A 22,286-nucleotide genomic window follows, 5' to 3' on the forward strand; every position below is an offset into this window, starting at 1 on the left:
GAATGGGAGTTCATTCATGATTTGGCTCTCTGTTTGTCTGTTACTGGTGTATAAGAATGCTTGTGATTTTTGCACATTAATTTTGTATCCTGAGACTTTGCTGAAGTTTCTTATCAGCTTAAGGAGATTTTGGGCTGAGACAATGGGATTTTCTAAATATACAATCATGTCATCTGCAAAGAGGGACAATTTGACTTCTTCTTTTCCTAACTGAATACCCTTGATTTCTTTCTCTTGCCTGATTGCCCTAGCCAGAACTTCCAACACTATGTTGAATAGGAGTGGTGAGAGAGGGCATCCCTGTCTTGTGCCAGTTTTCAAAGGGAATTTTTCCAGTTTTTGCCCATTCAGTATGATATTGGCTGTGGGTTTGTCATAAATAGCTCTTATTATTTTGAGATACGTTCCATCAATACCGAATTTATTGAGAGATTTTAGCATGAAGGGCTGTTGAATTTCCTGACTATGATCTTTCTTACTCTCTTACCTTCTTCATATTTTCTTTTCTTTTCTTCCGTGGATTTCCCTGCCCCAAAAGATAATGCCGTTTGGATATTTTCTCTTAATCTCTGAATCATGCCCAGAAATTGTATGGCATATAATCAATAAATATTGATAGACTTTTATAGCATCAGAACACAAATAATAGGAACAATTGCATAAAGCAATATACAAGCTTTCATTTTTTTCAGTGCTAAATTTGAGGCACTACACCAGGGACTTTAAATCATTGTCTCATTTCTTATAGCAGTCATCCAAAGTAAGAGCTATTTGTCCCTTTTGTAGAGGAGAAAATAGTAGTCTGAGAACTTTATGGAATAATACTGCCTAAACACACATGGCTAACAAGCTGAAGACTCAGGGTTGTAACCCCAGTTTATCTGGTTCACAAATAAACTCTCTAGTATACGAAGTCCATATATTTCAATATCAAGTCCATATATTTCAATATAATTCATTGTATAATACAATATAAATTCTCTTAGAGAAGCCGAGTCTCCTAGTGCATCTCTCTCTCTCTCTCTGTCTCTCTCTCTCTCTCTTTCACACACACACACACACACACACACACACACACAAATGTGCAAGAAATGGCAAAAATGAGAAGGCTTCATCCTTCACAAGTGCCACTGGAGCCAAAGAGGCAATGTTGCAACACAACAAGAAGAATTATGGAATGAATGAGTTCTGTGCAGTAAAGGAGATAATGGGCATCTCTTTGCTCTCACGTCTATGCTAAAACAGAGTATGAAACTTTCTCCCACATCATTAACATGTCAGAGAACTTGCAGAACAAGAGGCTTGGCAAGGAGAAATGCACCTCAGTCATCCCTGGGGAGAGGACAACAGTAACAGGCATTTTACAGAGCCTGTCTACTCTGAAAGCTCCATAAGAGCAGGAACTCTGTACTTCAGCACCTGGCACATTACCTGGCACCTATGAGGAGTTCAGTAAATACTGGTGAATGAGTAAACTCCAACTCTCTAAGTTTCAGCAACTGCACAAATTCTGACAATCCTAAATGGGAAGAAAACTGCAAACATACAATTGATGCTGACTACAATCGAAAGGATGGAATCTAAGCAAGTTCTGATGGAAATATTGATAATCCTCTGTGGGTGGGAAGGAGGTGGAGATATTCCTGACAATGCAAAGTAACTACTCAGACACAAACAAGAATGGAAGGTGAATTCGCACAGAACACAGAGGAGAGTCAGCAAATGCCAAATAATCAGGGGAATACATTTAAAAAGGAAAAAGAAAAAAATCATACACTTTTTTTTAATCTGAGAGCATGTACTGTTTATTAACTGATCAGATTAGAAAGATAATCATGGAAGACACCATAGTTCATTCCAATAAACCTGTTGATCTGGTCCTCCCTGTTGCTAGTATCTCGTCCTTTTACAAAATGGATGGTCTTTTTCTTCATTCCACATTGTGGAGAGGATAATTTCAAGGGCCACACTAAGTTATTTGCTTCTTTGAAGCATTTTCCAACAGTACAGATCTCATGAATCAGATCCACCATGCAAATGATGCCATATTTACCAAGAGATCCAGCAATCAAAGTGTTATCTGTCAAAACAATTTACTTCTTATTGATTTTGCCATAATCGTTCTTATAGATTAGTTCATGTACTGACTTCGGATTTGGGTAACCCCATGCAATATATGACTCTACAGTCCTCAGCATGTTAACTGAAGCTTTGTTGATCTTCACAAAGGTTTCACTGAAGATTTGATGAAGGCGAAGAAGCTGCAACACCTTTCAGACATTTGGGCTCACACTATTGATACCTTTGACCCTGAATACAAATGCCAGTTTGGGTTCTGCAGGTACATAGAAGCTGCCAGCTTTTCTTGCCATCTGAGCCATTCAAATTTCAATTCTGTACATCTGCCTGTATTCCTTATGACAATGCTTCGCTTTTTCATAGATAAGCTTCCTCCTTGCCTTTCAAAGCATGTTTTGGGCAAACTTCTTTCTCAGGTGCTTGATCTTCAGCTCTGCAAAATTCCTACACTTTTTCTTAGAGGTTTCTGGCACAGCAGGAACCTTATTCTTCTCCTCGACACCTTCCATGGTTCCAGCCGGAACAGAGGCAAAAATCAATACATTTCACTTAGTGACACCTCCGTAAGGATTTTGCCAGTATTCTAGTAGGAAGAGTTGGAAGTTAATCCTGTGAATACATAGAATATCACATAATAATGATGATAATAATATTACTGTAAGTAAATTTTATTGAGGACTTATCAAAATATTTCAAGTAAATTCATTCATTCAAACTTTGAATCCAGAAAATAACCCTATTGGGTGGCTACTATTATTATTCCCATTTTTTGCAGATAAAGAAACAGAAATTCAAAGAGGCAAAACAATTTCTTTAAGGTGAAAAGATTAGTAAGTGATAAAATCAAGTTTGTAGTTCAAGCTCTAGGACTTCAGGGTCCATGTTCACAATCACTGTACTACACCACTCTTAGCCTATATAAACTGTACATAATCTGTTCTTCAATGTAGTTTCATCTGTTTTTAATCCATTATATTTTTCTTATAAAGATCTGAGTTTAAAATAATGAATCTCTTTCAAGTGTTGCTATATGTCAAATCTGGATCCGGCAGGTCCCACTTTACAGTTGTGTATCAACTTAGCAGCCAGAACTTCTCTCCATTCCCTACCTTTAACTGCTAAAAACTTGTCTCTTATATATGACTACAGAGCCTGAATATAAACCAGAGGCAAGAATTTATTGTCTTTGAAGCCATTACCTTTAATGCGCCTTTAAAATTATTCTAGACCTGTTTCTGATCTCTCATTGTCAGTGATGACTATACTTCATTTTCAATTCATGACTATTTAAACCTTTCTAAGCTCATGAATTTTAAAAAATAGATACATAGCTATAAAACAACCTGTCTAAGTTTTGGATCATTTTCTTGGCTTTGGCAACCAGACTTTTGGCTCATGGACTTGAGTTAGTAGTTAAGTTCCAATTCTATTCATTTGTCTAGTTTTGTTATAAACACCAATTTTATGTGTTTGAGAGAGTTGTTTTGTGGGGGGGATTGGTTGTTTGGTTTAATTTTATTTTGCCATACTTCCTGTTCGCATATGACTCATTCTCCCATTTAGGCAACACTTTAGGCAATTTAGGACAGAGAGCAAAAATGTCAATAGTTTTGACTTTTGAGTTTCTAAGACCCGGGATTTAGAACTTCAAAAGCAAATTTTAAAAAGGAGCTCAGGAAAGAATGTCAGCAAGATGGTGGAATAAGAGGTCCCCACTGATATCCGCCCCCCCCCCCCGCCCCACTGCCACAGTAGCAATAATTTGGCAGCCATTCATGTTCAAAAGTGCCTTTGTGGGAGCTTTGGAACCCAAGTAGGAGACTGCATAGCCCTGGTAGAGCTCAAGACCAAGGAAGGCTGTTTTGAGAATGCAGACTCATGCCCAAGTTAGGCTCACTGGGCATGGTCCTAGCTACAAACTCAGAAATAGCCCCCATTCCCCTTTGACCTCAGCCCTAGCACTACTTGGATATGCTCCTGCAACCAGCACCATCTGCCAAGGGAAAGAGGAAGAGCTATGTCTCTCCATGTCCCCAGTAATAGGCCCACCAACTGTGTACTCAACTGCATATCCCAAAATGGCCCTGCAGCCTTTACTCAGCTGTGACCTACCACCAGTCAAGAATCATTCCTGCTTACGTAGAGACCAAGAAGGAGCCACATAAAAAACTCATGAGCCATGGACCTGACTGGAGATCCTGAAGCAGCTCTGCGACCTGGCTCCAGCCCTCCTCTCAGTTCTGCTCACCCAGGAACCCAGCAACGCTCATCAATGCCCTGGCAGGAGGTACAATTACCTCAGTACCAGGTGTGAGCCCTGAAATAATGCTGATACTCAGTTTCAGCCCCACTCTGCTATGGTCCTGGGGCAGTTCTGCCCAATTGCAGAACCAGCAGGAGACATGCCCATCTCATCTCCCAGTGGCAGTCCCATTGACCTCAGTCTTGACTGCAGGCCTTGAAGTAGTCCTGTAACATGGCTCCAGTCCCACTTTACTATAGTCACATAAGCAGTCCTGCCTACCCAAACATCTGCACAAGGACCCAGTGAAAGCCACATACATCCATATCACTGGTAACTGGCTCATTGCCTACAGACTGAACTGAAGACCCAAAGTAGCCTCATAATCCAGTTGGCTCTAGCTCAATGATGGTACCAGAGATAGTTCTGTCCCTTGGCCATTTGGCAGGAATCATCCTGCTCACACATCTAGTAACAGGCATACCAACAATGGACCCAACTCTAGACCTGCTACAGCCATATAACTTGGCTCCAGCCACAATCAACTGAAATCCTGGAGGCAATCCCATCAGTCTGAGGACCAGGGGGGAGAAAGTCTTTAATTACTGAAACTAATCTGTAAAAACAGGAAGGGGTATTTGTTCCTTCAAATGCATAAAGATTAATGCAAGACTACATGAATCATTAAGAATCAGGCAAGTATGACACCATCAAATGAAATTGATAAAGCTCTAGCAATTGACACTAAGGAAATGGAAATCTAAAAATTGCCTGGAAAAAAGTCAAAACAATTGTCTTAAGGAAGCTCAGTGAGCTCCTAGAGAGCACAGGTAGGCAAGTCAACAATGTCAGAAAAATAATACCTGAGCAAAACAGTAAATTCAACAAAGAGATATAAATCACACACAGAAAAAGAACCAATAGAAAGCTGAAACTGAATTACACAATAAATTGAATGAAAAATGCAATTGAATGAATGAACAATGGGTGTTATTAAGCAGAAGAAATAATCTATGAACTCAGACAGGTCAGTTGAAATTATACAGTCAAAGTAGAAAAAAGGGGGAAAAAAAGGTATGGCAAAAGCCTATGGGATTTTGTGGGACGTAATTGAGAGAACTATTATGTACATTATAGGAGTATAAGAAGGAGAACAGAGAGAGAAAAGGAGAGAAGTAGACATGCAGGTACATGAAGCTGAAAAGTTCCCAAATAAGTTCAACCAAAAGAGGACTTCACCAAGACACATTATAATCAAACTGTCAAAAATCAGCCAAATAGAAAATTATGAAAGCCAGGGAAAAAAAAAAAAAAAAAAAAAAAAAAAACCTGAATCATCACATACAAGAGAACACCCACAAGACTGTTGGTGGATTTCTCAGCTGAAACCTTGCAAGCCAGAAGAAAGTTAAACAGTGTATTCAAAGTGCTGAAAATAAAAATAAATAGCCAACCAAAAATACTTTACCTGGCAAAGCTGTCCTTCAAAAATAAGGGAAAGGTAAAGACTTTTCCAGGAAGGCAAAAGCTGAGGGAGTTTATCACCATTAGATTTGCATTACAGAAAAAATGCTAAAGGAAGTTCTTCAAGCTGAAATGAAAAGATGCTAATTAGTAACATGTAAATTTATGAAAGTATAAAATTCACTGGCAAAGGTAAATGTATAGTCAAATTCAGAATACTCTTTAATACTGTAATGGTAATATATAAATGACTTGTAACTCTAATATGCTTAAAAGACAAAAGTATTAAAATGTAACTATAATATTTTGTAATTAATAGAAAATATTAAAAATATAAATTGTGACATCAAAAACATAAAATGAGGGGAGAAAGCTGCAGTGTAGAGTTTATGTATGCAGTCAAAGTTAAACTGCTAGCTTAAAATAAACTTTTTTAACTATAAGATGTTTTATGTAAGCCTTGTGGTAACCATAAAGCAGAAACCTATAGTAAATACACAAAAGATAAAAAGAAAGGAATCAAAACATGCTGCTACAAAAACAAACAAACAAACAAACATCAAATCACAAAGAAAGACAGGAAGAGAGGAAGGAAGGAACAAAGAAACTCCAAAACAGCCAGGAAATAATTAGCAAAATGTTAAAAGTAAGGCTTTATGTATCAATAATTACTTTAAATATAAATTGATTAAGTTCTTCAAAAGATGAAGTGAATGAGTGGATTTTAAAAAAAGATCCACTTATACGCTGCCTACAAGAAACTCACTTTACCTTTAAGAATACACATAAGCTGAAAAGGAAGGAATGAAAGAAGATATTTCATGCAAATGGAAAGCAAAAAAGTGCAGGGGTAGCTATTCTTAAATCAGACAAAATCAAAATTGTAAAAAGCAAAAAAAGAAGGTCATTATATAATAATAAAAAGATCAATTCATGAAAGGATATAACAATTGTAAATATATAAGCACCTGACTACAGAGCCTCTAAATATATAAAGCAAATATTAACAGATCTGAAGGGAGAAATCAACAGCAATACAACAGTAATAGGGGACTTCAATATCCACATTTCAACAATAGATGGATTATGGAGACTAAAAATTAATAAGGAAACATTAGACTTAAACTATACTCAAGACTAAATGAACCTAAAAGATGTATACAGAATATTCTAACAGTGTCATAATACACATTCTTCTCAAGTACAAACAAAATATTCTTTAGGTTAAATTCTGTATTAGGCCATAAAACAGGTCTTAATGCACTTAAAAATATTGAAATCATATCAGTATATTTTCTGAAAACAATGGTATGAAACTAGAACTCAATAACAGGAGGAAAGTTAGAAAATCCAGAGGTTGAGTACCCTTTATCCAAAAATGCTTGAGACTAAAAGTGTTTCAGATTTCAGATTTTTTCAAATTTCATGATATTTGCATTATATTTACCAACTAAACATCCCTAATCTGAAAGCTGAACACAAAATTCTCCAATGAGTATTTCCTTTGAGCCTCAAGTTTGTGGTCAAAAAGTTTCAGATTTTTGAGCACTTCATATTTTGGGTTTTTGGATTAGGAATACTCAGTACCTTTATGTGGAAATTAAACAATGTGCTCTTGAACAACCAATGGGTCAAAGAAGAAATTAAAAGGTAAATAAAAATATTTTGATACAAATAAAAATGGAAACACAAAATACAAAATTTATGGAAGGCAGCAAAAGCAGTTCTAATAGGTACTTTTATAGTGATAATGTCCAATATTAAGAAAAAAGAAAGACCTCAAAAAAAAAACCAATTTTACTCCACAATATACTAGAAAAAGAAGAACAAAGTTAGCAAAAGGAAATGAATAACAAAGTTTAGAACATAAATAAATGACATAGAAACTTAAAAAAAAATAGAAAAGGTGAACAAAACTAAGTTGGTTTTTTGAAAAGATAAAATCAAAATTATCTAGACTGACTAAGATAACAAGAAATAAGAGACTCAAATACATAAATCAGAAGTGAAGGAGGAGACATTACAACTGATACCACAGAAACACAGAAATACAAAGAACCATAAGAAAACACTGTGAATGAAAATGCCAACAAACTGAATAACCTAGAAGAAATTGATATGTTTCTGGACACATACAACTGACCAAGACTGAATTATGAAGAAATAGAAAATATGAACAGAAAAATAATTAGTAAGAAAATTGAATTAGCAATAAAAAGTCTCCCATCAAAGAAAAGCTGGCTTCATAGTTTAATTCTACCAAATATTTAAAGAACTAATAACAATCCTTCTTAAACTCTTCAAAAAATTAAAGAAAAGGGCACACTTCCAAACTCATTTTATAAGGCCAGCATTACCCTGATACTAAAGACAGATAAGGTCACTACAGGAAAAGAAAATTATAGACCAATATCCCTGATAAACACAGGTGCAAAAATCTTCAACAACATACTAACAAACCAAATTCAATAGCACATTGAAAAGACAATACACCATGACCAAGTTGGATTTATCCCTCAGATGCAAGGATGATTCAATACACACAAATCAATAGATGTGATAACTCACATTAATGAAATGAAGGATAAAAATCACATGATCATCTCAATAGATGCATAAAAAGCATTTGACAAAATTCTTTCATGATAAAACCCTCAATAAATTAAGTGTATGCTATAGTATGAGTAACTATGTTTCCCCCAAATTCATTTATTGAAATCCTAACCCTCAAGGTGATGGTGTTAGGATGTGGGGCCTTTGGGAGGTAGTTAAATCACTAGGACAGAGCCTTCATTAGTGCCCTTATAAAAGAGACCCAGAGAGATACTCACCCTTTCCACTATGTGGAGATAGAGTGAGAAGGTGCCACCTATGAGCCAGAAAGCAAATCCTCACGGTATACCAAATATGCCAGTGCCTTTATCTTGAACTTTCCAACCTGCATAGCTGTGAAAACTAAATGTTCATTGTTGATAAGTTACCCAGTTCGTATTTTGTGATAGCAGCTCAAAAGGACTAAGAGACAATAAAAGAAATGTACCACAAGATAACAAAGGCCATATATGAAAAGTTCACAATTAACAAAATGCTCAACAGTGAAAAACGAAAAGCTTCCCTTTAATGTTAGGAACAAGAGCAGGATACTCACTCTCACCACTTCCACTACATAGTGCTGCAAGTCCTAGGCAGAGCAATTGGGCAAGAAATAAAAGCCATCCAAAGGAGAAAGGAAGAAATAAAATGGTCCCTGTTTACAGATGACGTCCTACAACTTTACTGAAATTGTTTATTAGTTCTAACAGAAAAACGTAAAGACTCCACCAGAAAACTGTTAGAACTAATAAACAAATTCAGTAAAGTTGCAAGATACAAAATCAGCATACAAAAATCAGTAGCATTTCTACACATTAACAACAAACTATCCAAAAAAGAAATTAAGAAAACAATCTCATTCACCAGAACATCAAAAAGAATAAAATACTTAGGATAAATTTAACCAAGGATATGAAAAATCTGTACACCAGCACCTATAAAACAGGAAAGAAATGTGAAAAGACACAAAGAAATGGAAAGATAGCCCATGTTCTTGAATTGGAAGAATTAATATTGTCAAAATGTTCATACAACCCAAAGCAATCTACAGATTCACTGTAATTCCTGTCAAAATTCAAATAGCATTCTCCACAGAAATAGAAAATATAATCCTACAATTTGTATGAAACCGTAAAAAAGATTCTGACTAGCTAAAAAAATCTTGAGCAAGAAAACACAGCTGGAGGCATCATATTTCTGATTTCAAATTATATCTTAAAGTTATAATAATCATAAAAGTATGATACTGTCACAAAAACAGTACCCAGCATCACCAATCATCAGTAAAATGCAAATCAATACTACAATGAGACAACACCTCACACCTTCATGGTAATCATAAAAACAAAAGATAAGTGATAGAGGTGATGTGGACAAAGAGGACATGTACACTATTGGTGAGAATATAAATTGGTACAGCCATTGATGGAAACATGCAGAGGTCCTCAAGAAATTAAAAATAGAACTACCATAAGATCCAGCCATCCCACTTCCTGGTACATATTCAAAGAAAGTAAAATCATCTCAAAGAGGTATCTGCACTCCGATGTTCATTCATTGCAGCATTATTCACAATAGCCAAGATATGGAAACAACCTAAGTGCCCATCAATGGATGACTAATAATAAAGAAAATATGGCCAGGCGCGGTGGCTCACGCCTGTAATCCCAGCACTTTGGGAGGCCGAGGCGGGTGGATCACAAGGTCAGGAGATCGAGACCATCCTGGCTAACACAGTGAAACCCCGTCTCTACTAAAAATACAAAAAAATTAGCCAGGTGTAGCGGCGGGCGCCTGTAGTCCCAGCTACTCGGGAGGCTGAGGCAGGAGAATGGCGTGAACCCGGGAGGCGGAGCTTGCAGTGTGCTGAGATCACACCACTGCACTCCAGCCTGGGCAGCAGAGCGAGACTCCGTCTCAAAAATAAATTAAATAAATAAATAAATAAATAAATAAATAAATAAAATATTGCATCATATATATTGTATACATGCATATAATAGGGAGAATATTTTTCAGCTTTTAAAAAGAAGAAGATTCTGCCATTTACAACAACATGAGTGAACCTGGACGAAATTATGGACATTTTGCTAAATGAAATAAGCCAGACACAGAACTACAAATACTGTATGAGCTCATTTATATATGGAATCTGAAAAAAAGTTGAACTCACAGAAACAGAGAGTAGATGAGGCAGTCATAAAATCAATAGGGTCTGGAGACCTAATGTACAGCATAGTGACTATAGTTAATAATAATGTTTTATATAATTGAAATTTGCTTAGAGTATATAGATATTAAGTGTTATGCACAGGGTGGAAAGGTAACTATGTAAGGTAATACATATATGGATTAATTTGATTGTAGTAGTCATTTTATAACATTATACAATACAATTTTTATCTGACAATCATACCTTAATAAAGCTGGGGTGGAGGAAAATAACTCAAGTCATTAATAAATGCTACTAACAATATCTTTAATCACCACTGATCCCACAGAGATACAAACTACCATCAGAGAATACTATAAATTCCTCTATGCACATAAACTAGAAAATCTAGAAGAAATGGATAAATTCCTGGACACATGCACCCTCCCAAGACTAAACCAGGAAGAAGTTGAATCCATGAATAGATCAATAACAGGCTCTGAAATTGAGGCAATAATTAAGAGCCTACCAACCAAAAAAAAGTCCAGGACCAGACGGATTCACAGCTGAATACTACTGGAGGTACAAAGAGGAGGTGGCACCATTCCTTCTGAAACTATTCCAATCAATAGAAAAAGAGGGAATCCTCCCTAACTCAATAAAATACTGGCAAACTGAATGCAGCAGCACATCAGAAAGCTTATCCACCATGATCAAGTTGGCTTCATCCCTGGGATGCAAGGTTGGTTCAACATATGCAAATCAATAAACGTAATCCATCACATAAACAGAACCAAAGACAAAACCACATGATTATCTCAATAGATGCAGAGAAGGCCTTCAAAAAATTCAACAGCCCTTCATGCTAAAAACTCTCAATAAATGACATATTGACGGGACATATCTTAAAATAATAAGAGCTATTTATGACAAAACCACAGCCAATATCATACTGAATGGGCAAAAACTGGAAAAATTCCCTTTGAAAACTGGCACGAGACAGGGATGCCCTCTCTCACCACTCCTAGTCAACATAGTGTTGGAAGTTCTGGCCAGGGCCATCAGGCAGGAGAAGAAATACAGGGTATTCAATTAGGAAAAGAAGAAGTCAAATTGTTCCCATTTGCAAATGACATGATTGTATATTTAGAAAACCCCATTGTCTCAGCCCAAAATCTCCTTAAGCTGATAAGAAACTTCAGGAAAGTCTCAGGATACAAAATCAATGTGCGAAAATCACAAGCATTCCTATACACCAGTAACAGACAAACAGAGAGCCAAATCATGAATGAACTCCCATTCACAATTGCTTCAAAGAAAATAAAATACCTAGGAATCCAACTTACAAGGGATGTAAAGGATTTCTTCAAGGAGAACTACAAACCACTGCTCAGTGAAATAAAAGAGGACACAAACAAATGGAAGAACATACCATGCTCATGGATAGGAAGAATCAATATCGTGAAAATGGCCATACTGCCCAAGGTAATTTATAGATTCAATGCCATCCCCATCAAGCTACCAATGAGTTTCTTCACAGAATTGGAACAAACTACTTTAAAGTTCATATGGAACCAAAAAAGAGCTCGCATTGCCAAGACAATCCTAAGTCAAAAGAACAAAGCTGGAGGCATCATGCTACCTCACTTCAAACTATACTACAAGGCTACAGTAACCAAAATAGCATGGTACTAGTACCAAAACAGATATATAGACCAACGGAACAGAACAGAGCCCTCAGAAATAATACCACACATCTACAACCATCTGATCTTTGACAAACCTGAGAGAAACAAGAAATGGGGAAAGGATTCCCTATTTAATAAATGGTGCTGGGAAAACTGGCCAGCCATATGTAGAAAGATGAAACTGGATCTCTTCCTTACACCTTATACGAAAATTAATTCAAGATGGATTAAAGACTTAAATGTCAGACCTAAAACCATAAAAACCCTAGAAGAAAACCTAGGCAATACCATTCAGGATATAGGCATGGGCAAGGACTTCATGTGTAAAACACCAAAAGCAATGTCAACAATAGGCAAAATTGAGAAATAGGATCTAATTAAACAAAAGAGCTTTTGCACTGCAAAAGAAACTACCATCAGAGTGAACAGGCAACCTACAGAATGGGAGAAAATTTTTGCAATCTACATATCTGACAAAGGGCTAATATCCAGAACCTACAAAGAACTTAAACAAATTTACGAGAAAAAAACAAACAACCCCATCAAAAAGTGGGCAAAGGATATGAACAGACACTTCTCAAAAGAAGACATTCACGCAGCCAACAGACACATGAAAAAATGCTCATCATCAATCACCATCAGAGAAATGCAAATCAAAACCAAAGTGAGATACCATCTCACACCAGTTAGAATAGCAATCATTAAAAAGTCAGGAAACAACAGGTGCTGAAGAGAATGTGGAGAAATAGGAACACTTTTACACTGTTAGTGGGACTGTAAACTAGGTCAACCATTGTGGAAGACAGCGTGGTGATTCCTCAAGGATCTAGAACTGGAAATATCATTTGACCCAGCCGTCCCATCACTGGGTATATACCCAAAGGATAATAAATCATGCTGCTATAAAGACATATGCACACGTATGTTTTATTGTGGCACTATTCACAATAGCAAAGACTTGGAACCAACCCAAATGTCCATCAGTGATAGACTGGATTAAGAGAATGTGGCACATATACAGTATAGAACATATGCAGCCATAAAAAAGGATGAGTTCATGTCCTTTGTAGGGACATGGATGCAGCTGGAAACCATCATTCTGAGCAAACTGTCACAAGGACAGAAAACCAAACATCACATGTTCTCACTCATAGGTGGGAACTGAACAATGAGAACACTTGGACACAGGATGGGGAACATCACATGCCGGGGCCTGTCATGGGGTGGGGGGAGGGGGGAAGGATAGCATTAGGTGATATGCCTAATGTAAATGACTAGTTAATGGGTGCAGCACACCAACATGGCACATGTTGTAACAAACCTGCACATTGTGCACATGTACCCTAGAACTTAAAGTATAATAATAATAATAATAATAATAATAGAAAAAACATTTTAAAAAATTGAAAAATGAATAAATAAATAAATTGAAAAGCACTAAATAAAAATAAAACGATAACTTTACGAGCTCCTATTATTAGCTGGGCAGTGTTTATGGCTCTCACTGGAAATCATATCTGAGAATAGTAATGGCTGGGAGAAAAAGACTCAGAAAATGCAAGAAAAGGACTTGGACTCTGGACCTCTAGAAGAGTCGTATACCTTGACATTACTCAAAATAAACGGAAGGAGAGTGGGAGAAATTGAGAATGAGGTGGTGGAGTTTCCTTTCTTGGATAATAATCGTGAAAATAAGGTCTAAGCTTCCGGGGCTCAGTGAAGTGCAGGATCTGTGGAGTCATATTGGCTGCAGGGTACATATATGTAAAGAGAAGTTAAGACAGCTCATAGAGACCCTATAGCCCTTAATGGGGCAGACTAGGAACAAAATATTTCTCCTCCGAAGACCAAGAGATAGTTCAGCAGCAACCTGCAAGGATTGATAAACAAGAACCAGATAGATAATGTCCATCTCAGCACACTCCTGGATGAATTGGTCAAAACAACTGAGGCCAGATGTAAAAACCTCAGATCTCCTTCATGCCACTCTCTTGATAGTATATAAAAGGTGCTTGAAATTGGCCATAAGCTTGGAAAAAGGGATGGTGAAATCCTGAATTGACTAAGAGCACATTTCAGTCGCTCAGTGTAACAGGTGCTCAAAATGGACATTAATTTCAATAATAGGAATGTCATATACAAGTTTATGTTTCTTACATGTACACATTTCTGAACTGATTGTGTTATAACTTAGCTCTTCAATTCCTGCCTTTGTGAACTGTGATACTTTGGGACATTGTTCTTTCCACCTAACTCCTGGGTTTCACTGCTTGCCTGATGTGTCATCTTGTCTTATTGAAGGACGACCCCATTGACTTCTAGACTTCTGATGTGTGGATTAGGAACATGAATTTGGTGTGTGTATTTGAATGTAATTCCAAATATAGGTAATTTTCTGGCTTTTGATAATCCAGTCTTCCCCCACAGCCTTTAGTAAGGCCATCCTAATCCCCTGAGCCTGCTCTAGACATACTCCACATTCTGATTCTATCGTATGTGTAGTAAGACGAGATTACCCTCTCCAGAATGCTGCCGTAATTGGGCTTCCTCCTGCCATATATCCACAAAAATAAATATTAAAAAAAAAGAAAAAGTCTTCATCTTGCTAAAGATTTTGACCTATGTAACCAAAGAAAACTTAAACATCTGCATATTTTCCTTTCTATACCTTTAAAATGCAAATAACGGTTACCCCTCCATGAGGCCAAAGTAAGCAAATATTTTTAATGTTTTGCAGTTAAGTAAAAGCCAATTTCCTCCTATTTTTTTCATCAAGATATCTTCTTAATATTAAAGCTGGTGTAGGATAGGTGGACATTTTTTGATACTAGATTATCAGAAAGACTCATATATTCAAGATCAAAAGTATTGACTGGTTTCTCTTGGGATTGTGGTAAAGCAGTGAATGTTTTTTCTATATCAGTGGTCTGAAAAATCTGGCTTCCTGACCTCTTCATCCTAACATTCTCAATGAAAACCACACTAAGGTTTGTATCCAGGTAAAACAAAGCAAAAAGCCTAACTAAAAATTTCATTGATTTCCCCTATAACAGTTCATTTTCTTCCCAATAGAGATCTCCTGGCTTTGGGAAAAGGTAAAGCATCACTGTGTCTTGTATTAGTTTGGTAGAGCTTCTATAACAAAATACTACAGGCTGGGTGGCTTAAACAACAATTTATTTTTGCAGAGTTCTGGAGTCAAGAAGTCCAAGATTAAGGTGTCAGCAGGTTTGGTTTCTTCCGAGGCCTCCCTCCTTGACTTGAAGATGGCCGCCTTCTCCCATTTCCTCACATGGTTTTTTTCTCTGTGCACACACATTCCTAGTGTTTCCTTGTGTTCCAAATTTCCTCTTCTTATAAGGACACCAGTCAGATTGAATTAGGACCCATCCTAGAAGTTTTATTTTAACTTAATCAATTCTTCAAAGGCCTTATCTTCAACTACAGTAAAATTCTAAGGTACTAGGGCTTAAGGCTTCAACATTTGAATTTGGGAGGACACAATTTAGCCTATAATATTTGTTTTTCCTAAAATTAGACTAAGAGCAATAATCACAGAAAAACATAGTATTTTAAGAAAGATATTCTTCTAGGGTTGATAAAGTATTTTAGGAAGCTGTACAGAATTGTTTAGATTAATGATTTCCTATAGAATACACAGAAACATCATATCATGTTATCTAAACTATAAGAGTTTGTGCAGCCTCCTAAGAACTCTTAGAACCACAGAATGCTTTATATCTTGGGACATCTGTATCATTTAAAATCATGTTTACTTTGATCACTGTATGTTATAGAATCCAGCATGCACTTTATAATATAAACTCTCCTTAGACTTCTTTTGTTTCTCAAGCTAATTTTATATCCTTTCATTCACCTTTGCCCTGGGGTTCAATTCCTAGGAGTGAAAACTACTTATTCTAAAATGTGTACAGTCTTCCTGGGGATTATTAAAGTTTCACTGGTAGAAAATGTAACCTTTCAGATTCTCTGCTTGTTTGTCAATTCATGATTTTTTCAAAGCCAGATTCTTATTGTTGACCTCACTCCAATGAAGGTCTGCCTCAGGGAGAGATCCCATGTATTTAGCAAGGTCAGGACCAGACCGTGGCATCCACATTCACCTCTCTACACTTTAGAACAATGTATCGGTGCCACAGGGCATCAGTAAAACCAAACCTTTGTTAGACAACCAAACCTTTGTTAGACAATGTTACCGGAGACTAACATTTCACTTTTTTCTCCTTCAGAAATTTTTTCTCAATGCTTCTGATAGAAAATCAGCTAAATCATTATTTTTAAAATTCTTACTGCCCCGTTCTGTGTTTCATGCAATTAAATTATTGTAATTCCTTCAGATTACATACTGACATTGCACACAAAATCCATATGCTGAAGGCAAAGTTGTTTAAACCACAAATAGATAAAAGATTTACCAGGCATCTGACTTTCTACATAGTGAATGGAAACTTTGCTTTATAATTCTCGGAAGCCCCTATATTTTTCATAAATGACTTAATAAATTTAATTTACTTTTCTCCTTGTTAGCCATCTGTCAGAAGAGAGGACTTTGGGGATATAACATTAATATATTTGGGCATTGACAAAACTGCTGCAAGGGAATAATACTGTACATATTTAAGGCCAGTATCCAAATATTCTGGAAAGTTGAACCACATAAATATAGAACAGCCTCACACTTTACACCAGTCACTACATAGTTGGGAAACTATGCATCAGTTAAACAAAGAAATCAAACACATAGGGCCTGCTACATTTAAATATTTAAGTGCAACATTTTAAACAAATCCTATCATTGTAGTCCACAGGATTTCCAAGGCAAAAAGTAAAGTCTGAACTTTTTATAAAACACCTTTTTTTTTCTTGAGAGTTTGAACTTCACACAATAATGCTTTTCATTTCTGTACTTTCTCCAAATGTTTCTGAATTCTTAGAGGCTACATTGTTTTGGAAGAATAAACTGTGGATTTTCCAAAGAGACTCTCTCTCTCCCACTCAGCTGCCCTGAGGGAGTTAGAGCCTCTGCACACAACTTATTTTAATTTCCTTCCCCAAAAATGATCAAATAAGGACTGTTTCCCCACCAACAGTTCTAGGGCAGGAGGCTCTGACAAGTGCAACCTGTATCACCACAAATATCTTCCTCTCTGTCCTACTCTGGCATGTCCAAAGAAAAAGATTATTTAACACAACCAACCATGCTAGAATCAGGACTCCAACGATTACAAAGATACACAAGGTGAGTATACAATTATAAGTTGGAAAGTGGATACATTGAGTGCCTCTGGAATTCTGCTATTCACAATTGGAAATCTCAACAAAAGCTAAAGAATCAGAACAATCTCTTTTCATAATACGCTCCTTCTTGCCACCAAAATAGACATTTGTTGCCTGCACGATTCTCAGCATCCTGGTTCAAATAAGGATACTGTATATTACATATTCTTTACTATTTTGGAGTTGCCATGGCAGAGAAGAGAAGAGATATTTTTGTTGATGGAATGTCTCTTAACAGAGCTCCTTATTTTGGCCTTCCTGACTTTCTGACGCAGTTTTCAGATCTCCTTTAAAATACTTCCATGACTTTATTTTTTTTTAATTATTTGAAGCGATCAACATTTCAGCATCCCAGAAAGAGTAAAAGATACATTATTAAATGTGCAAATGCGCAGACGATCAGAATTTACAGATACAGAGTTCAGATGAAAAGAAAGGATGATCTTTCAAAATTTTAATGAGTTAACTTTCAGTTCAAACTCCCCTTGGCTTTTTTTCAGCATCTCTTTCTCTTTTCCTTTCCCTTAACCTTTGTTTTCTAGTTATTCATTGCTGTATTATCATTTAAAAACAATATTAGTGTATTAGATTGAGTTAGGTTTTGTTGTATTTTTTTTTACTTAGTGACTTAAAATAACAAGTTTCCCTTTTATTCCACACACCGAATATACTTTGTGGGTAAGCAGGGGCTTTGCTCTGTGTTACCCTCCCTCTGGGAATCAAAGTTTTCAAGTACTGTCTATCTAGAAAGCGGCTGACACACTATGGCCTGTGGACCAAATCTGGCCTGCTGCCCTATTTTGTATGATCCAAGAGCTAAAACCACTTTAAAACAACAATAATATTTTGTGGTATGTGAAAATTATATGAAATTCAAATTTCAGTGTCTCAAATGAAGTATTACTGGAGCATGGCCATGCTCATTTATTAATGTATTGCCTATGGCTATTTTTGCACTGCAATGGCAGAGCTGAGTAGTTGCAACTGAGACCATAGGGCATACAAAAGCCTAAAATATTTATTTTCTGGTTCTTTACAGAAATTTGCCAGTCTTTCAGTTAGAGCATGTTTAATCACATGGCTGACAGTAAAAGAGAAAATGATAGATTATGCACTGGCTCTATGGCCTTCCAGAGGAAGTGACACATAGACTTCTGCTCGCTGTTCATCGTGCAAAGCAACTCACATGGCTACACTGATTTTCAGCAAAAGTATAGGGAAATACAATCCTACCATGTACCCAGAAAAAAGCAAAAAAAAAAAAAAACAAAAAAAAAGATAGCACTGATAACTATTAGAAAATCTTAATTATAGTACAAGATAAATAAAATTTCTATTTTATAAATAATCTATTATTTTTTCCAGAAAAGATGGCAAGTTAACAAAGCTACCACCCCTAAAACCAAACTCTGAAGATGTTGAGAGGTGACAACGTGCTAGCAGCCCTCGCTCGCTCTCCACGCCTCCTCGGCCTCGTCCTCCACTCTGGCCACACTGGAGAAGCCCAGCCTGCCGCTGCACTATGAGGGCCCCTCTCTGGGGCTAGCCCATGAGGGAGCCAGCTCCCTCTGCTGGCAGGGAGGTGTGGAGTGAGGGGCTGCGCGCCGGGCTCACAAGACCGGGCAGGTTTGGGGTGGGCGTGGGCTCGGCAGCCGCACTCGGTACACCTGGCCTAGGCCTGCTGGGCTTGATCAAGGGACGGGCTCCCTCTGGGCTGCTGGAGTGCTGGGGCTAGGTGCTACGAAGTCCCCTGGCAAGTGCCAGTGACAGGTGAAGAGGGCTGGGCTTCTGGGATGGGTGGGACTTACAGAAATTTCTGTCTAAAGGATTGTAAACACACCAATCAGCGCTCTGTAAAATGGACCAATCAGCATGATGTGGGTGGGGCCAGACAAGGGAATAAAAGCAGGCCATGTGAGCCAGCACTGGCAACGTGCTCCTCCCCTTTAAGCTGTGGAAGCTTTGTTCTTTCATTGTTTGCAATAAATCTTGCTGCTGCTCACTCTTTGGGTCCATGCCACTTTAATGAGCTGTAACACTCACCGCAAATGTATGCGGCTTCACTCCTGAAGCCAGGGAGACCACTAACCCACCGGGAGGGACAAACAACTCCGGATGGGAGGAATGAACAACTCCGGACCTGCCACCTTTCTGAACTGTAACAGTCACCACAAAGGTCTGCAGCTTCGCTCCTGAAGTCAGTGAGACCACGAACCCACCGGGAGGGACCAACAACTCCAGATGTGCCACCTTTAAGAGCTGGAACACACACCACAAAGGTCTGCAGCTTCATTCCTGAAGCCAGAGAGACCACAAACCCACCGGGAGGGAGGAACAACTCCCGGCCCGAGGAGAAAACAGCTGCGGATGTGCCACCTTTATGAAGTGTAACATTCACAGCGAAGGTCTGCAGCTTCACTCCTGAAGTCAGCAAGACCACAAACCCACCGGGAGGAACGAACAACTCCAGACACGCCACCTTTAAGAACTGTAGCACTCACCATGAAGGTCTGCAGCTTCACTCCTAAAGTCAGCGAGACCACAAACCCACTGGGAGGAACGGACAACTCCAGACGTGCCACTTTTATGAACTGTAACACTTACCGCAAAGGTCTGCAGCTTCACCCTTGAAGTCAGCGAGACCACGAACCCACCAGAAGAAAGAAACTCCAGACACGTCCAAACATCAGAAGGAACGAACTCTGGACACGCCATCTTTAATAACTGTAACATTCACCAGGAGAGTCCGTGGCTTCATTCTTGAAGTCAGCAAGACCAAGAACCCACCAATTCTGGACACAATATCACAGAAATGACATAGAAATTAAGGAATCCCAGAACTTTGCACCAAAAGGTTGAGAAGCTTTTAGGGAGAGAAGTTGAGGTCAGAGCCTGGTATAACTGGGGGAAGGATTGTGAGAGTAAAATGGAAACCTAATGTAGAAGACTGAGAGTCAATAAGAGGGGGAGGCCGGCAAATAACTTGGTAATGATGCCCACTTGTTTTCACAATACTACCCTAGGATGTCATTGCTCGTCTCTTTGCAACAGTGAAACAAAGCCAGCCTGGAATCAACAGGAAGATAATAACATCAAAGCAGCACAGGAGCTCAGTTAAGAGTGAGGATAAAAAACTACAAGAACAGGCAGGCTGGAAAAGAATGCTGAAAAAAATTATAATTTTTGTAGATTCGTTTTTAAAAATTAGTAGACTTTTTTTAAAAAAGGGTTTTTTTGTTTGTTTGTTTGTTTGGTTTGGTTGTTTTGCATTCTTTTCCAAGATGGCAGAATAGAGGCTTTTCCAGCACACTTCACCCACTTGGAAGAAGCAAGATAGTGTATAGAGAGATTCATGCTTTGATGTTTTATCCAAGAAAGAACATGACAGTTCAACAGAAAAGTGGAAGGAAGGAAGGGAGGGAGGGGGGGAGGGGAGGGGCAGGGGGGAGGGAGGTAGGAAAATAAATAGTGTATAGAGATTCGCACTTTGAAATTTTATCCAAGAAAGAACATGAGAGTTCAACAGAAAAGTGAAAGATACTGGGAAAGAGAAGGTAGGCAGGCAGCCTACATGGCTGAATTCAGCTGAAAACCATAGGTGAATCCCTAATACAGGAGAGGATGAGTGAGTGTCTCTCCATGACCCATCTTCTTAGTGAGGAATTGTACAATCCAGGTCACAGGAGAGCACCTGGATGCTCCCAAGCCCTGGATCTAACTTGGGAGCAGCTAGGAGACTGTGAGAAGGAATGTCTCCAGGAAGTGTCCCACACACGTTCCCAGACCTAGACACCAATAGAAGGATCCCATTCTTGATCTTAGCTCCTAACAAGTTGTGCAGGATCCTGCAAGTTAGAAGCAGTGGTAGCCATCTCAGCATTAGAGACTCGAGCTGGGGATTGGAGATCTGGGGCTTTAGCAAGGAACGGGCTCCCACAGCCAAAACTGAGAAATTAGTGTAGTATGTGCACCAGCTGCTGGCACTGGAACCAGGCTCCTATCCTTCACAGGCAGGAAGCAGGAGGAGAGTTACTTGGTCAACATGGTTTTGACTGAGCTGTGAGTTTTATGGCCTAGGGAAGCTTCACTGACTGGAAGCAAACCTCAGTGACTAAGTGTCCCAACTGGCTGCCACAGTGGGGATGAGGAAGTTGCCTTGCTGGGTCTGGGGCATAAGAGGAGAGAAGGTCCCACTTCACTTGTTAGGCTATGGCACTAGGACCACTCTTTCTTCCCTGTACTGAGACTCAGCACAGCAACAGCAACTATGCTCCTCACCCAAGCATTTCTCCAGACCACTGAGGACTACCCCCTAACCCTGTCAGGGCTAGTGCTTATGCCCAATACTGGGGAGTCGAAGTTCAGGCCCTGTTCCACTTCCACCTAGCTTTGCCCAATCTCCCAAGACGGAGCACAGCACCCAGACTATTGAGCATCCCACAGCCCAACATATCACCTGAGACACCTGAGAACTACGCATGTTAATAGAAGTCAAGAATAAACCCTATTGCCACCACTGCAGCAGGCTCTTACCTGAAAGCATCATCTACTGTCCAGGAGGTTGGCCAACATAGCTTATTACAATATCTGCTGATACATGTACACAATGCCCAAGAACAAAATGATGCTCTTGCAATCTATGCTACCACCATTGCCCTTAAACCCTGTCCACTCAGGAGGTCATGAGCCTGCTCATTCATCCAGTACACCACTACTAACAACTGATGTTTGAGAAAACACCAAGACTATTTATAACCAAGAAAGTCATACA

General features: G+C 38.4%; 1 long non-coding RNA gene across 2 annotated transcripts in view; it reads right to left on the reverse strand.

Moving 5' to 3' along the window:
- Window positions 1-2,536: 2,536 nt before the first annotated feature.
- LOC105473305 (uncharacterized) overlaps window positions 2,537-22,286 on the reverse strand; it is a 91,529-nt gene continuing 71,779 nt past the window's right edge. For both annotated transcript variants that reach the window (XR_011609022.1, XR_011609023.1), the window contains 2 exons: window positions 5,790-5,912; window positions 2,537-2,688 (listed from right to left, as the gene is read on the reverse strand). This is a non-coding gene — a long non-coding RNA (uncharacterized lncRNA). The remainder of the gene's footprint in view (window positions 2,689-5,789; window positions 5,913-22,286) is intronic.

The sequence above is a fragment of the Macaca nemestrina genome, chromosome 10, assembly GCF_043159975.1.
Source record: "Macaca nemestrina isolate mMacNem1 chromosome 10, mMacNem.hap1, whole genome shotgun sequence".
In the NCBI taxonomy this organism is placed as follows: domain Eukaryota; kingdom Metazoa; phylum Chordata; class Mammalia; order Primates; family Cercopithecidae; genus Macaca; species Macaca nemestrina.